This window comes from Dasypus novemcinctus, chromosome 6 (genome assembly GCF_030445035.2).
Source record: "Dasypus novemcinctus isolate mDasNov1 chromosome 6, mDasNov1.1.hap2, whole genome shotgun sequence".
In the NCBI taxonomy this organism is placed as follows: domain Eukaryota; kingdom Metazoa; phylum Chordata; class Mammalia; order Cingulata; family Dasypodidae; genus Dasypus; species Dasypus novemcinctus.
This window is the reverse complement of record NC_080678.1, coordinates 53,449,426-53,467,862: the sequence shown is the minus strand read 5'-3', so window position 1 is coordinate 53,467,862 and position 18,437 is coordinate 53,449,426. Positions and strand designations below refer to the sequence as shown.

Below are 18,437 nucleotides of genomic sequence, written 5' to 3'. Positions count from 1 at the left end.
CATGAAGGAAGTAACTTACGCTTTATGGCCTGGTATCTGTAAGCTCCTACCCCAAATAAATACTCTTTATCAAGGCCAGCAGATTTCTGGTATTTTGTGTCACCACCCCTTTGGCTGATTAATACAATGGTTTTTCTTAAAGACATATGCCTTTCAGAGTGGCTCTACCAGTTTCATGCCTGATCAGCAGGTTATGAGCAACTCATTTCCCCATTCTGGGGGGTCTTGATAACAATAAAAATTCCCAAATACCTCAGTTCCTGGAGATTGTGAATAAGTAGTGTGTAAAAATACAAACTTGTTCTCCCCCTTCTTTCTCCCTCTGCATTGGAGAAAGTGTTTTCTTATATCTGCAGTGGGGCCTTGGGATCTGTGTCTTTCACAAATCACCCTCTAGATTTCAATGTAGGCTAAACATCCTGGATTTGGAATCATCTCTTCCAGATGATTGTGTTTGTAGTATTACAGAAAATGGACAAAGTGAGTGGTCAAATATTCATAAAACCTTTGAATTATCTGCTCTGACAAGTGCATGTTCCTTCTGTGAATGTTAAATTTTCCTTCTAATTTTTTCTCAAAACACAAATTATAAAGAAATCAAAATTGATATGTGTAGATCTGTATATACATAAGGTGATTTTTGCATTGTCCTTATATTCTGTCCTTCAGGGTAATTTTGTGGAGTTTGTCACATTAGTGCTGGGTAGCAGTTCTGAAGTACAAAGTCAACCTCACATCCCATGTCAGTCAAAGGAAAACAAGTTATTGTGATTCAGGTCATTGATGGTTCATCCTATTAACTTGATTGCTTGATGTTCTTTTATTATTATTATTAATTTACCTCCCCTCCCTGCCCCCCCCCCAAGTTGTCTGCTCTCTGTGTCAATTCGCTGTGTGTTCTTCTGTGTCTGGTTATATTCTTGTCAGGAGCACCCAGAATCTGTATCTTGTTATGTTGTTCCATCTTGCTTCATCAACTCTCCGTGTGTGTGGCACCATTCCTGAGCAGGCTGCACTTTTTTCACACTGGGAAGCTCTCCTTACGGGGTGCAGTCCTTGTGTGTGGAACTCCCCTATGTGGGGTATACCCCTGTGGGGCATGACACACCTTGCACGCATTAGCACTGTGCATGGGCCAGCTCCATACTGGTCAAGGAGGCTGTGGGTTGAATCTTGGACCTCCCATGTAGCAGGCAGATGCCCTATCCGTTAAGCCACGACCACTTCCCATGCTTGTTCTTTTTTCTTTCTATTTGTTTTAACAGAGAACCTCACAAACTTGCTTTTGTCACATGTGACCATTATGTAGTCTCAAAGCAAGAATTTATAAAAATGCCTTTTCATGTCACTTGACCTCTGCATGCCAAATTTGCTTCCTCGATCTCCCCAGCTAATGCTAGACTCATAAGCCTGTAAAAAAGGAAAATGAAAGGAGACACAGTGTTGGTCTTTAGATCTTGATGGGATGTCTTGTAGAAGACAGATTTCATAGAAATCACAAACTTGTATATTCATGGGTTAGATTTTCCTGAAGAAGGGCTGAATATGTTTGGAACATGTTTTATATTTAAATTCCACCATTTAAAAAGTGGAGTATTTAATATTAAAATCTTGATTGCTGATTATTTTTGGGGGGAGGAGAGTAAGAAGCTGTGCACCACTGGGCACATAGTCCTATCCCCAGACAGGACAGAGCCTGCTGCAGTTGTACCCTGTAGACTGAGCACAAGCTTTCCAGTTCTCTGAAGTTGTGAACACTCCCTAGTCATAAACACTGAGGCAGGTGGCATCTTCCTTTCACAGTTTTACTAATTTATGTTTACATGCTGCCTTTTAGGCATTTGAGTTTGACCATCCAGAGGGTAGGAATGAGCAAGAGTGTAAATTATAAATGGGTTTGGGTTCAATATAAGGAAGATTTGTTTCCTGTTATACAAGTGTGGGAAGGTTTACCTTGTGGGCATAATAATTACCCTGGATCTACTTGAGCACAGGTCCAGTGACAATTGGTCAGGAAGGAGGTAGACCAGGTGTTGACAAATTTTTTTTGTACAAGACAGATAGTAAATATAGTAAATATTTTCTGCATCATGGGCCATATGTATGTTGTTCCCATGACTCAATTCTGCTGTTGTAGTTTAAAAGCAGCATGGGTCAATACATAGATAAATAAGTGTGTCTGTGTCCCAATTAAACTTTATTTTCAAAAGCAGGTAGGGTGCCCGATTTGGCTCATGACCCCTGATTGGACTAGGTGGATGTACCCTCAGCAGAAATTGCTAATTTATCACAGCCTCAAGTCTTTCTCAGAAGTCAGGATCAGTCCATCACAGTTAGGTGAAAACTATCTGGGGCTGGCTCTAGGATGAGTGAGCCTTAAGACCCTTTCCCACTATACAAGGCAGCTGTAAAATGAGTGGATTTTCTGCCTCCTTTCCTTCATTTTGAGAATTTAGGCACATGTCTGTAACATTGAGGTAGATTAGCAGATTTTGCCTTAGTAAACTTATGGCATCAGTATCCTATTTGAATCTCCATGGTTGTCATTTTACTCCTGAGTTCACCTATGGATATCCTTGCCTCTGATCTCTGCTTCTAAGGTGGGTCATGGAAACATTTGTACTGGAAAGAGATACTGAATATATTCTTGGGTTTGTTTCTCTTTTATAGGATTTATTTGGAGTCAAAGAATTTCTTCCCCAGAGTGCATTTTTGAAGTGGTTTAGTACTCATATTTGCCCCCATGTAATTCTGAAGGAGCTTTGTGGAAATCTCCTTTTAGTTCTGTGTGGATTTAATGAGAATAATTTAAATATGGTATGTATGTTTATAGTAAGACTCCTTTAAGCTTCCAGTACCTTTGTTTTGTCTGTGAATGTATTTGAATTAGATGATGTAGGTGAGGCAGGTACAACCTCATTAGAGCTCCAAATGTCTTTTCATTAAACAGACGGGAGAGTAATTTCAGGAGGTGCCTAGAATGCTCTTTGCTGTTGTCATCAGGCAGGCAGTTATCACCTTCCTATGTTGTATCTATACGGAAATATTGAATGAGAAGTTTTGCCACAATTTCTGATATTCTAGTGATTTGTTTCTTTTAAAAAATTACTGTGTGTTTAAATTTGAATGACTGTTTCCATATATATGCACATATGTGTATATGTGCATGTGTATTTGTTTTATAATATGTAATCCTTTGGCCAGTAATATACATGTGTTCCTAAATATATTTTTATTTTGTAGTGTTGTATTTTTGAAAACAGATTTTAAAATTCTGGAGTGAAGGCTGCAGGGATTTTTAAAAATGTTATTCATTTTTCTTTTTTCTGCTGATAAAAGTAATATAAAATCTGTATATAAAATTTGGAAATCCAGAGACACATTAAGAAGAAAAATAAAACTACCTATAATCACAACACATTAGGCTGTGTGAATATCATGTTGCTTTTCATTTCCTTCCTATATACTCTGTGTGTGTGTTGTACATATTTTATAGCACTTATTTATAGTCAAGAATTTTTTTCTGCCCATAATCTCTCATATCTTTGAGGTTACTACTCTGTAGTTTTTAATGTTTTAAAGGATAATATTTATGTATTATTGATATCTCCTTTATGCTGTTTTCATTCATATTTCAATATATTTATTTTGCAGTCTAGAGTGGCTGTATATACAGCACACTGTCCTGCTGGAACTTCTGTGAAAAACATGTTACACTGGGCTCAGGTAGGTATTCCAGGAGCAAAGTTGGGGGTTTGTGTAGCATCATTGCTAGAAAGTCTGCGCATTCCATGCGGTACCTCTCTGCAAATGTTTTCCAAGTAGAAGGACAATCTGCTTACAAATATGAGCTGATTTCCTTCCCCAGAGTCCTGGATTCCTCGTTGAGTTAGTCTGGCTTTTGCTGTCCTCTCTGGAGCATACTTCGCCATGCCGTGGGCTCACCAAGCAGTAATTGTGTCAACTCATTTCTTTTCCTTTCTCTTCCCTTCTCTTCAATCTTCTGCTATTCATTGAATCTCAGATTTATTATATTTCCATGTTGCTTGATAAAACATGATTTTAGAGTAGCTTTGGAGATAGGCGCTTCTATTTCAGGATTTACCTTGTAAGCATAATATGCATGGAAGATCAGTAGATAGACAACTTAAGCCTATTATTATCAACCTATCACTTGTCACTTCCTTTGTTTGCTGAGCAGTGAGAATCTGTGATTTAAGAAATGTATTATCAGCTGCCCAATAGCTTCTTCTGCTTCATAAGAGTGGGGAACCTTTGCTATGTGATAGCACATTAGTGAACTCAGTGGCCTCAGAAATATCCTCCCCTGAGAGCTGTGTTCTTACCATCTCCCTGGGACTTAGGAACCGGAAAGGGCCATGTGAGGCTTCAGCTCCTTGTAGTGAAGGTCGGCCACACTTCAGATGTCAGTAACTCAGTGAGAGTTTGCTGAGGTTTAGCTCAGGGGCACCTGCAATGGAAAATAGTGCAGTACATGCTGCACAGCACACTTTCACCTTTTAAGCCTTTTAAGGTGTCTTGTTCCCTTCGAAAATCCTCATATTCACACATTCATTCCAGCTCCTGCTTTTCCCCTAGTCACATGTCTGTATACAGTCACTTATTTTCTTTCTAGACCTACCACCAAAATTCCCCTACATTTTTTTTTTTTTTGTAGTTGGGGTATTTTCTTTCTTCTTTTTTTTCCTTTATCTTTTTCCCTCTACGTTTTCTGAGCCTTTTCCCCTCTCTCCCCAAGAGGACATTTTGCCAGAAAGGGTGAAATACTATCGCCTGAGCAGTTAGTGCACTCCTAAGGATGCATGGAGGGTGACTCAGCTGACTGAAGGCGCAGCCTGAGCTATGCTCTAGCTCTGTGGCCTTAGCAAGTGCCAGCTTCTCACGTCCTTGGAAAAGTACCCATGACCACCCGCTAGCCTATCTGGAGCCCTGCTCTTGTTCCAGCCCCTTTTATGTGGCAAGCTGATTTCCCCACCACAGATTTCTGGCCCACCTTTGACCATGTGACTTTAAGCTGTACTTGCTTTGGAATTTCTTTCATAACTGTTTCCAAAGCCCAGACATGCTGTGTTATAGACCAACGATATCAACCAGACTCAGACTCTGTATAAAGTTCCAGTTGAGAGCTTTATTAGCTGTGTGGTGCCTGCCTCATCCTACGCAGAGGAGAGAGCAGCCCCACATTTTGGGGGAAGTTTGCTTATATAGGCCTTTAGGTTCAGGGCAGGGGGAAATATCTCAGCAAGCAAGCACGTACAGAAGCAGATGCTTGCGGTTAATTAAGTGCTGGGTATTCTATCTGGGGATTCTGTCAGGGGTCACAAGTGGTTGGAGAGTTCTTGTTATTTGCAAGGGTCTGGGTCAGGTTGGTCTTTTGGCAGGGGCTGACAAGATTTTCTACAGGAGGAGGCTCTGAGATAAGATTTTATAGTGGAGCAAGCTTGTTACAGTAGCAAGATATATGCAGTTAGAGGGCTGTGGAATTTTCCTCTTGGGTGGGGGTGGTCACAGTCTCTTCTCCACATTCCCTATATCTCTTTTGGGAAGAATTAAACCCTTGAATTTGAGTGCTCTCCATTGTCCTGCATAAGTAAGTTTTGGTATGGGGTGTTCAGGATTAAGAACTTAATGGTTTGCACTCTCTCTCACATAAATCAAACTTAGCAATTGATTATGAGTGGGCTGCTGGTTAACAGCAATAATAGGAGGATTAAGGGACCTGAAAGGACAGTGATAACAGTTGTAAGCCATGGGGACTAATTAAATAAACTTTTATACCAATTTTTGGTGGCTGACTGAACCTTTTCTCGTTCTAATCATTTCTGGACTAAATTTAAGGTTTTTTTTAATGATGCCAGAGTCATTAGCATAAAAGCAACAAGTTTCTCTTAAAGCTAAACAGAGGCCTCCTTGTTTGAGGAATAATAAGTCCAGACCCCGCCGGTTCTGGAGGACTAACTTGGCTAAGGAATCAAGTGCTTCTTCTAAATGTGAAATTTGATATTCAAGGTTCTTGAAGTCCTGAATAACTAGGGCTGACAATTGGCTGACATTAGAGTGACTTTTTATGAGAGCTGCTGATCTTACCATGGTTGACCCAACAATTCCCACCCCAATAGAAGGGGAACTAGGATTTGGGCCCTCTTGTACAGGTGGTGCTCAATACTCGATGTTTCAAGATACTCTCTCCCAGTTTCTCCAGAGAAGTAATGAAAGTATGCCTCAGTTTCCAACATTTCCCCTTTTTGTTTTAGTTGAGGTGACCATGCCTGTTTTAGGTTGCCCCCCTCTGAGATTCTTACCCATCATTGACTACTGGCCAAGCTCTTCAACTTGGGGATGTTAATGAAGTGCTTTTGCTAACACCAGATTATTCGCATGTCCTATGGTTGTTAAACTTTGCAATTTTCTTTGAAATCTCTGTCCAGCACAGGTGAAAATCATGAGCAACAGAACAAATATGGTTAGCCCTATTCCTAAAGCTGGCAGGAAATGCTGTGATTTCCACCAATTGACTGGGTTAAATTTTGTAATATATGAAATCATATCTGAGAAAAATATTCTTATTATTGGCTATATGAATTTGATTTTGAGACATTTCTAATATTTTTCTTTGTAATTCAATTATTTCCAGAGAGATATTACTTTTAAGGCCTAGCAAATGATTCTTAGTTTTTTTCTATTCTATATCCAATGAATTATAGGCAAGAAGAGTAATATAAAAGTTGCTTTCATTCCAATCACATTTCAATTCCCTTAACAAGTTTAAATTATACAATTGATTTCCAATATGCAAAACAGGTGATTCTAAATCATTAACCCGATTATTTAACTGTTCATTAATGTGCTCTTGGCTATGCCACAAATCACTAGCATTTTTATGCCAATCATGCATGTATTGTTGTTTATCCTTTCATGTAAATTTACCATAGTGGTAGCAGCAGCTATAATGATTCCAATTAGTCTGAAAATGCTTATAATAAGCAGTCCAATAAAGTGTTTAGTCCGTTTCAAGAATTCTTGTACCATATGTAGCAATAACTGACTTTCAGGAGATGACTATCAAATCTGCATCATTCTCACAGGTATCCAGATGCCTTTTCTTCTTCTGGCCATCACTATTGTTTCTCCATCCTGCAACACACTTTCTGGTAGACATGTATACAAGGCACCACTTTTATAAAACAATGAGTCATTCTTAATAGTTACCTTACCTGTTTTGAAAACAAATGGATCTCTAACACAGGCTTTAAAATGATATGTTTGATTAAGGGTTAAATACTGTTTTATTTTATTTATATTCCCCAACCATTTGTAAGTGGGGGCAATTCCAAGAAATATCTTCCCCAAATTCTTTTGCGGTTTATGACTATGAGTAACATTAGCCCAAGGGGACAGTATCCATTTTCCTTTGTAATGTTAACAATTTCTGCCACAATAGCATTAAGAGAGGTCATGCAGGTCCAAAGTCCATAGGCAGACACAAGCTGCAAGTTCACAGTTCGAGGATTTGTAAAGTTAATGTGATGCATGACAGCAATTGGTAGTGGTTTCAATGAAGTATTTTAACTTCTGGCCATATTTCCACTTTTCCCCCTTTTTGTTTTTGTAAAGTAATGAATACAGTTTGGGTGGATTTTGTTGTATTACTCCCCAGAGGATTTGAATTGTGCATCTGGGGCTCATTCCTCTCAAGAGCAGAAGGGATCTGATGTTACAGTCACTGGAGTAAGCATGAAGGAAGTTATGGGGGATGTTTGTGAGCTGTTGGCAAGTAACAGGCAGCCAGAACTGCTGGGCTAGGCACCACAAGGTTTGGTACTTATGATGTTTGTTTTTTCAGTGGAACCACTTTGCTTTTTCTCAGGTTTTAGTGGTAGGGCCCTGGATCTTCACAAAGGCATCTGTGTCAACAGTCCTAAAAGGGATGTTAGTGGGGTGGGCAGGGACATGACAGACAGTCACCTATTACTACTAGCAGGTATCCTGGATGTTTTTTCATAGATCTCAGGGTGATTTACAACAGTCCATCATTTCTGTCTTGCTTTTAGTATTTGCAATCCACCCCTGGATAGGGATGGCAGTCTTCAGAGTGACCAGACACTATTGGGTTAAATCTTTCACTTTTAGCAGGACCTCCTATGCCGCACACAATTGCTTTTTTATATTGTACTTTTGGCCTCTTTCCAGAATTGTGATTAAATCCCAAGGGGTATTTGTTTAGAATTTTGCGTTTGCCACAAACTCCACCCAGAGCAAATATTGGTGGTTGCTACATCTAATTCATAGGCTAAGTTAATGTCCACAATTTATTTTCCTTTTATTATTTAAATCAGTTGCTGGAGGTTTTCCTACTTCCATGAAGGATTTTTTTCCCAATTAATACATACAATGGTTTTAATATTTGAGCTAAATGAGGGATGAAAGATTTTTAGTATTTTAATAATATTATAAATTCTATTAACATGAGAAAACATACTTTATCAATTACAGCAGAAAGTATAGTTTTATTTTACCCAACCAAACAACACTTAAGAATTTGATAGAGCAGCAGGGACTTTGCAGCCTGTTCTAATTGTTTGCTTAGTTCGGGCTCTTAAGATACTACTCTCTCTGATGTTTTTTTTTTTAATTTTGAAAAAACGATTACTGGTTAGTAATGTTATCAGTAGGGTTTTAGCCACAGAATTTTTCTACACAGCCAGATTTTTATTACCATGCCAGGAGAGATGGTTGGGCTATCACAAAGCACCAAAAAGCACTGCAAAAGTCCATTGTTGGGTTTTGCACAGATAGAGGCGTGCAGGCTGGCTTGACTTGTCTAAGAAGACACTAAAGAAAGTCTTAGCAAGTTTTAAAACAAAGTGATAGTGACACAGCTGGACATTAACTTTTTGCAACAAACTAGCAATATTTGGACTGCTGCATACAACAGTGCTGTTATTTTAATTTATGATAAGAGGTTGTTTCTGTGACACATGCTTTTTTATAATAATTAAAACCATAATTAACCACACTGTACTTCTGTTTAATATTATGCTGAAATATTGGTAAATTTATACACTCTTAAGTATTCATTTGAACCTTTTACTCATTCAACTTTAACTAACAGAGGATTAAAGAAAAAAAACCTGTTAATTTTATAATACTTTTAAACACATTCCATTCAACTTATAACATATTAAATGAACTCAACTATTTAATTTTTCTTTCAAGGTCAAAGAACAAATCTCTTGCAATTACTTTGAAATAAAAAGCTACTTTCCAGGATTTAATTTTGATAAAGCAGGTTTGAACATTATGTTCCTTTAAAAGAGATAAGACCTTTTCTTCTTCAAACATTGAGGAAATGATGAGGTTAAAGCACAAGAAGCTATTTTGATGAAATGGATTTTCTTTGTATACTGATTATTCAGGAAACTTTTACCAAAACAGATGAATGACTTGAGAGATTTTGAGAAAGAACAAAATTTTTAACTTTGATACATAATATTTGATACTAAAGCTTTTAAAACTTTATAGATAGGCCCATCAAATTTTATTTAACTTTAATCATAAAAATTTCTTTTCCACAAACCTTCTACACTTTCAGTATTCATTCAGGTTTTGTCCCACACTCTACTGTTCCCAGCAATCAATCATTTTATCTCAGAACAAAATCCTCTCCCATTTCCTTAAAAATAAGAACACATTCCATACCTCCCACATACATAAGTTACCAGGCAAACTTCTTATAACATATAATTACCATCAACATTAAACTTTTCTTCACTTTAAACTTAGTAGCATGCAATACCAAAAACAGTCTCCCAGAAGCAAGTTGGCAGGGGAGGCTGACTGCTGACAAGCTTTCCTGTTATAAAATTACCTTTTATTATTATTATTATTATCAATTCAGTTTTTGTTTAATAGTGACTTTCTGGAATTAGCCATTTAAATAGCTTAATTTAAACAATGCTTCATTCAACTTTTTATAATTATTTATAACCATATAGACTATAATTGTATTATTTTAAGACAAATTTTACCTTCAGAGAACACATTCTCTTAAAGTCACCACAATACAGTCTACAACTTGCTACATGCATTTAATTCCCAAGAGTTTATGAAAATTAGCCATCCTATTTTAGGACGAAACACACTTTTTGAAAAAAATTATTAAATTTTAGTTAGCATTCCCAGAAACTTTTAACTTTCCTTAATATTCATTTAAGTTTTATATCCTTCATTTTATTCTGTGAGGAAAAATAAACTATTTTAATTTAGGCAAGAACTATTAATGAAAAAACAGTAATTTTGTTAAGACAATTTTTATCACTTATTTTCTTTCTAGGCCTACCACTTTTTTTTTTTTTTTTTTTTTTTTGCAGTTGGGGTATTTTCTTTCTTCTTTTTTATCCTTATCTTTTGCCCTCTACCTTTTCTGAGTCTTTTTCCCTCTCTACCATAGATATTTTGCCAGAAAGGGTGAAATTCTGTCACCTCAGCAGTTAGTGCACTCCTAAGGATGCGTGGAGGGTGACACAACTGACTGAAGGCGCAGGCTGGGCTATGCTCTAGCTCAGTGGCTTTGGCAAGTGCCCAATTCTCAGGTCCTTGGCAAAGTACCCATGACCACCCACTAGCCTATCAGGAACCCTGCTCTTATTCTGGCCCCTTTTCTGTGGCAGCTGACTGGAGTCAGGGTTGCAGGCTGAGTTCCCAAGCACAGCTCTCTTGCCCAGTCGTGACCTTGTGACTTTAGGCTCTACTTATTTTGGAGTTTTTCATAACCGTTTCCAAAGCCCAGACTCCCTGCAGAAGGCAGCCTTGCCCTTGACCCTTGTGTCTTCTGTGTCATCTCTTTGTCAGTAAAATAGCTGCTCAACAGAGTGACTCCACAGGACCCTTTTCCTTGATCCCGCCCTCTCTGGGCTGTGGGCCAGAGGCTGCCACCCTGCCTGTCTGGGACCCCTTGGTCAGGCTGCTCCAGGAGGCAGCCCCAGTGCCTGCTGGGATTGGCTGCTGAAGGTGGGTGGGGCCTGGGTGTTGGCAGCTGAAAGCCCCAAGTCAGGTGTGGATTTGGGAGATTCCTGTGGTATGAGTCAGGAGGTGCCCTCAAAAGCCATTTTATTCATAGTACATTCAGAAGTTTGCTTTTTGCTTAATTAAAATTCCATTTTTCATTTCCAAAACCTAGATCTTTAATTGTCTGTTAAATTTAGCTTACAAATGTTATTCTCGTTGGAGCCTGACAAATTCCAAAGAGCCCCAGAGTTGAGACTCTCGTTTCTCTCTCTGGCCCTCTTGCAAGCCCTGCCCAAATCCCAGGTGCTCATTCCTATGTGAAGGTTGGTTCTAGTACATCTTTATTGTTGTTCAGAAATATTAGGGTGCTAGTAAAAATATGGATTCTTGGGCCCTCCTCAAGATCTGTTCAAAATCAGAATTCCTAGGGAGTGTATCCCTGGGATCTGCATTTTTAATAAGTGCCCCAGCTGACAATGTACTCCATTGTTTGCAACCTAACTTTAAAAAACAATTCTTGGTAAGATATTCCTTAAAACATTGTAAAAAGGACATTTAATATAAAGTTTGCACATATTTTAGAAAGCATGTGAGTGCAAAGAAGAAAAACCACCTGTGTGTGTACCACCCAAGGGTAGGCACTAGTAGTATTTTGGTATCATCTTACAATTGTTTGGTATAATCATTCCCATTACTAAAGTAGGATCATAGGACATGCACTTTCTGTAACATTCCTCCTTATTTAATGAAATAGCATTGTATTTGTTAGATACAGACTGAGTTGCTGTATCAGAGACCCAAAAACACAGCCACTGAAGCAATTTCTTTCTTTCTCATAATACAGAGATCAGTGGTCTAGGGTGCTGGTGGAGGGGTGTGTGCTGCAAAGTCATGCAGGGACTAGTGTACTCCACCCTGTAGCTCTGCCACCCCTGGGTGCTGTCCTCCTCTGCCTGGGTGAAGCTAGGTCATCTCCATGTCTGTTCCAGCCCACAGGAAGTGGGGAGCGAGGAAGGTCCAGGGGCTTGATGTTTAGGAGGTAGCTCAGAAGTGAGCCAGATGACCATGCCTAGTTGTGAGGGGGGCTGGGAGGTGTGCTTTCTACCTGGGTGGCCAGGTATTCAGTAAACGCCTGAGTGGTTCTAGTACTGAAAGCAGGAAGGCAAGAATGGACACTGAGGGTGAGAATGTCCAGGTCAAACTAAATTTCAAAAGTATTCCTAATGCAGAGCAAGTTTTCCATTGCATGAATTTTTTTCTCCCCATCTTCCTCTTCTTTCTCCCTCACCCCCTTCTGCTCCTCACTACTCCCACCATCTCTTCCTCATTATAGTCTCTTTGCACTATCAAACTATCCTGGGAATATATTGTGTTATATTGTATTATAGATATATCTTTATACATCACACAGTTTGTTTTTCTTAGGATACACTTGAAGAAGAAGACTTAGTCGTCAGACTGTTGTACTGTTTTTAAGACTTCAATACATATTGTATTATAAAGAACTATTTACATTTTTATTAGCAATTGAGAGTTAAAAATAACTTTATAAATGTCACTTTAAAACTGTGTAACCTAATATTACAATTATTTCCACCTGGTCTTCAGCCACATGTTGTTACATAAGTGTAACCATAGTACTTATTGTGTTTCAATTTCTATTTCCCACTTAATATTATTAATAAATATTCTTTAGAAACAGTTTTCTGTTTCTGTCTTATATTTATATTTATTATTGTGGCATAGCATACTCTTTGGGTATATTGTTGTAACATAATGCAATTAACCAAATATCTATTAAAAACTTTAGCTTATTTTCGTGTTTTTGTTACTATAAACAAACTTTTCCATATTTCCCTCCTTCTGAGATGCCTTTTCCAGTGAATAGTTTTTGAAGTACTAAGGTGACTCTCAGTACAAATTTCAAGCTTAGAAATTTAGCCTGAGTGATAGACAAGTTTTGCCTTTATATTCATACTCAACTTTATATAAATGCTGTAATACAGATTTGAGCAAGTAGCAAATTCACATCTGAGTACAGCAGCAGAGCAGCTCACATTGAGATATTTTCACTGATAAGTGGACAGGGAACAGGTGTCCTAAGAGGTGCTGTAAATCCATATTTTGTTCTGATTGTTAAATGTGCCACATATATTTAATATCTGTCATTTGAAATGACAAAAGCAGATGCTAAAATTTCTCCTTTAGCAATCCTCTGTGTTATCTAATGACACTACCTTTTATTATACCAAACAGTAGATTTATATGCAATTGGTAAGGACTGAAACTTCACACACATCAAAAGCATGGTTGGCTATCTCTTTGTACCAGTTACTGTGGTGCCATCATGTGGTCAAAACTTACACATAGTTTCCAATTCATTAGGAATGCTAGTTATGGATTTAATTCTAGACATATTTTTAACTTTGGGGTCTGGGGGATGTATGGCTTTGCATTATTCCAAATTTTAAAAATAAGTGACTTTGGGAAGCAGACTTGGCCCAATGGATAGGGTGTCTGCCTACTACATGGGAGGTCTGTGGGTCAAACCCCGGGCCTCCTTGACCCGTGTGGAGCTGGCCCATGTGCAGTGCTGATGCGCGCAAGAAGTGTTGTGCCACACAAGTGTGTCCACCACATAGGGAAGCCCCACGTGCAAGGAGTGCACCCCATAAGGAGAGCCGTCCAGTGCGAAAGCAAGTGCAGCCTGCCCAGGAATGGCACTGTGCACACAGAGAGCTGACACAACAAGATTATGCAATGAAAAGAAACACACTTTCCTGATGCCACTGATAAGGATAGGATCAGTCACAGAAGAACACACAGTGAATGGACACAGAGAGCAGACAAGTGGAGGTGGGGCGGGGGAAGGGGAAAGAAAGAAATTAAAAAATTAAAAAGTGACTGTTAATGGTTTTATATTGGACTCTTGTAAATATGCATACATTAAAATTGTAAATAAGATATCAACCCATGACTTTCATCTCCCCAACTAGGTGCAAGTTGTACTGACCTGCAGTACAATTTGGTGATTACACCAGCTCTGGTACACAAAAAAGAAAAAGTGTTAATTATTGACAAAGAAAGAGCATTACTAGACAAGTTGGATGGGGATATAGAACACATGGTGGTTTCGTATCAATAAATATTTTCTTTCCCAAGTAAAAGAGTTATTCTCAGAAAAAGTTTGATTCAAATTTAAGCAGAAAACATCATCTAAAGGTCATCCAATGGAAGCAAGTATTGGTCTAGTATAATGCAAAGCATATGTTTGTAGCTTTTCTGTGCCCTCTTATAGCTACTGTACAATTATACTATGAAAAATTGAGTCATGTAGTAAAGAAAAGTGAAAAAAAGTTATTTAATTTTAAATTACAGTTTGGAATTAAAGAGTAGTCTATATAAAGTAATTTCTGAGTCTGTGACTAAATCCAGCAACCTATGAGTTTATCTCAAACTTCTGTATCAGATAACTTTTCCCCAAACTGCCTTCTTTTCAGGCTATTAAGTCCCAAAAGTTTCAAGCCTTTGACTGGAGAAGCAGTGCCAAGAATTATTTCCATTACAACCAGGTAAAGTCTTCAAAGTCTAAAGAATAAAATGGACCCTGAAAACTCATCACGGAAGCCAGCCAGGGTACTAGGATTCTGATGGGGGTCATTACTATGGGAAGTATTTGGGAGAGTTAGACAGGAATGCATTTGTGTTTCCTCATTCAATTCTAAACTAACACAAGCCCTGAGGTGGGTGTTGTGGGATGGGCCTCTCCTCCTTGCCCTGTCATGGGCACTAAATAATCTCCACTGTGACATGTCATTTCATCATACTACAGACACAGACTTAGCAGTCAGACCATCCTAGGGTAGTGACCTGCTGACTCTGGGGCCTTGGCCACATTACATTGCCAAGGCCTCCTTTCCCACACACAGGTAAAATTTCCATTTTTGAGTGCTGAGTGTATGGCGCATTTCCCCTGTCTCCTGTACAATTGGTGTGATTATCTCTGATGTACAGATGAGGAAGCTGATGTTTAGAGAATTTTTACAGCCTGCCTTCCATCCTCGAGGGAGAACATGGGAGGCTATGCCTCCAAAGCACCTTCCCAAGCCCTTGGTTCCTCTAACTGCCATCTGGTAGGTGGGGAGAGCTGTGCCTCTCACAGGGGACCCAGCCTCTGTCATGGTGCCCCATGTGGCATATGATAGCATCTCAATAACTAGCAGTCTTTATCCTTCACTGTGAGTTTGGTTTTTGGGTTGTTCTGGTAATGGTAGTTGAAAAGGTAACCTGATAGTGATTTTCAAAAGTTATTCTCTTCTACTCACATCAAAGTGACTACATGTTTAATGAAGACTATTCTTTGTGATTTTGAAAATTAAAAAAAGAAACAAGTTCCCTGTTTCTTTTTTTTAATTGTAGAGTTACCCTCCATTTACAACGTGAAAGACATGCTGGTGCCGACTGCAGTCTGGAATGGGGGACATGATGTGCTTGCATACATCAATAATGTCAGTCTTACTGACCCAAATCACCTGCCTGGTGTACCACAAGACTATTCCTGAATGGGAGCATCTCGACTTTATCTGGGCTTGGATGCCCCTTGGAGGTTGTATAATGAAATTATTCATATCATAAGGAAATATGAAAGCCAGACTTAAAAGATGTAGAGTTCTTTCCCGGGTCTTTTTTCCTTTTATATCCAAGGTAATTGTGAGACTTTGAAGATGCCCAATTTTCTCTAAAGAAGATTAGAAACTCACTAGCTATTTTTGTTTAAAATTACCAGCTGATTAAGGAATTAATGTCTCAACTATAGTGTTGTTTCTTTAAGTCTTTGTGAAAAGATACTTATTCTCTTTATCCTTCCAATATAAAATGCACTGTATTAGGTTTTTACTTCTGCCCAAGGCAAATTAACACCTATTTGCCTTTTCAAACTGATGTTCATTAATAAGTAACTTGAGAAATTCTCAGTGTAAAAGTATCTAGCTTTCATCTCCTTGCTTTCCCATCTAAGGATTTTGTATTTATGCACCTAAGTGATACTTTTTTCATGCTTATTCAGTAGGTACAGATCTAAATACAGTGAAATCCCAGCTGTGCCAGTTACAGATATCCCATGATGAATTTTATTTATCAAACTTATCTGCTATAGCTGTGAGTTAGTAAATGGATAAATGGCTCAGGCCAAGCAAAATAATTTGCTGAAATCTCTGAAAACTAATTGCACTAAATCCCAAAGAGAGACTTTATCACTGGTTATCACCTGGTTTTCTTTTAAACAGCTGCTGTATCTCAGTAATGATGTCATGGTGTAGAAAAACCCTGTCCTGCCCTTGATAACAGCGTCCAAGTTTAATTTTACACACACAAAACATGTGCCCATGAATGTTTTTACACCAAGATTCAGGGACTTGTCTTCTTTTTGTCATTTTCTGTGTGTTCATATTTCTACCCCTGAATTGCATCCCTATGTCAGGAAGCCCATATTCACATACTTTTCGTGCAATTTTTCCTTACAATACTCTCAGGCGAAGAGAAGTTTTTGTGATAGTTACTTTAGCTTTAATAACAATATTTAGTATTGGTTAATATATGCAAGCAGAATACTACTACTTTGTAACATTTAAGTGTCTTATTTAAAGGTTTCAATAAGACTCAGTGAGCCTCAGGCCTGAAGAATTGTGTGTATGTGGTTTGTCCATGATTTAATCGCCTTTTATTTTTCCATTTTCCTTTGGCTGGACTTAAATCTTTCACATCTTTTCCCACTCCTTACTCATTGTAAATCTTGCTGCTACTGCTCGTGAACATCTCTTCCTCCCTTTTGGGGAGGAGACTGAAGTCTCAAGAGTAAGGAAGGTTAGAGATGTTTGGAAACACTAGCTTTGTAAGTTATCCTGTGGGCCCCACGTTAGTGAGGCTGTGGGTGGAGACTTGGCAGCCCTCAAACCCTGTGCAGATAGCCCATGGGCTGCAGGCAGGACCGTCAATTTTAGGACTGTATATCCAACTCCTCCTCCATTGTAGAAATGAGGCAACTGTAGTAATCAGCTAAATGGGTGCTGATGCAAAATACCAGAAATCTGACAGCTTTTAAAAAGGGTATTTATTTGGGGTAGACACTTAGTGTCATGAGGCCCTAAAGAGTCCAACTCAAGGTGCCATTAAGAGGTACTTTCTCCCCCAAAGTCTGTTGCCATCTGTAAATGTAATGTGGTGGATGATGTCTGCTAGGGTTGAGACTTCCTCTTGCCTCTTACAGCTCCATGGTCCCAGCTTCTTCCAATCTCAGCTGTAGGCTGTCCTAAGGCTCATCACTCTTCCTGTGACTCATTTCTTTCCAGGCTCAGCTGCTCTCTTTAGTCCACAAGGTCAGCTGTAGGCTATCAGGCTCATCTCACTTCCCAGGGCCATGTCTATGGAGCATTCTCTCTTCCTGCATATCTGCTTCTGTGTTCTCCTTCTCCATGTATTTCCTTCCATGTGAGAGTCTGTTTGTCCCCACCAAGGGAGTGGGGACTCGTTCATACATGCCCTAATGGTGTGGTCAAATAAAAGTCCTAATCTTGATTTAATAACAGAAAGTGAAACCTCTGAATGTAATACAATCTGATATTCCCAGAGTTACAGACAGTTTACAAACACCATCCAGTATTTATTTTTGGAATTCATAAGCTATACCAAACTGCCACAACAAGCAAGGTCAGGAGAGGTAGGTCCCCTGATAGGGCCCCTGCAAGATAGACTTGGAGCCCAAGTAAGATCTCTCCCACTAGGGTGAGAGTTTGAGGGAATGGGCTATATCTTACTCATCTCTGTCTACCCAGGATCTAACCCAGGGCCTAGAATATAGTGAGTCTCACTAGGTATATGTAGATAGACCAAAAGTATGAAGAATGAATGGACTTCTTCATGTAGCTAAGGAACATTAGGTGCTCAAGTAACAGCTGGGAAAGTGTAAGGAGTGAAGTGGTATCAGTGATTTTTGTTAGGCCCAGAGGAAGGAGTAAAAATGTACTAGAAGCAAAGGGTGTGCATCTGCAGGAGGGTGCCCCCCTCTCCCACTGACCATATGTCCCCAGTTAGCTCTTCTTTTTGCTTGAACCAAGACAAAGTGGTTTGGCCAGGCACATGCAGGTTCTTAGGGCTGGGGAGGAAAAGACAGTGAGTGGGTATCTTTTGTGGTCAGTAAAGCTCCACACACAAGACCATAAGCTGTAGAATGAGTAGGGGCTGCTGTCCACTTACCTGTTTTGCTCTTTGTCTCTTTTCCATACTTTTCTCTGGGGATTCCTTCAGTGTGTGGACCAGTCTAAAGGTGGGGATGTTGCTATGGGTTCTTACTAGTTGGGCCAGGTGGCACATTTGGCTTTTCTAGAGGCTGCTTACCCGTGACACAGTTGCAT

The 18,437-nt window shown here is 39.1% G+C and overlaps 1 pseudogene; it reads left to right on the top strand.

Annotated features, from left to right (window-relative positions):
- Positions 1-471: 471 nt before the first annotated feature.
- Positions 472-17,104, top strand: LOC131278729 (lysosomal acid lipase/cholesteryl ester hydrolase-like; annotated as a pseudogene).
- The last annotated feature ends 1,333 nt before the right edge of the window (positions 17,105-18,437 follow it).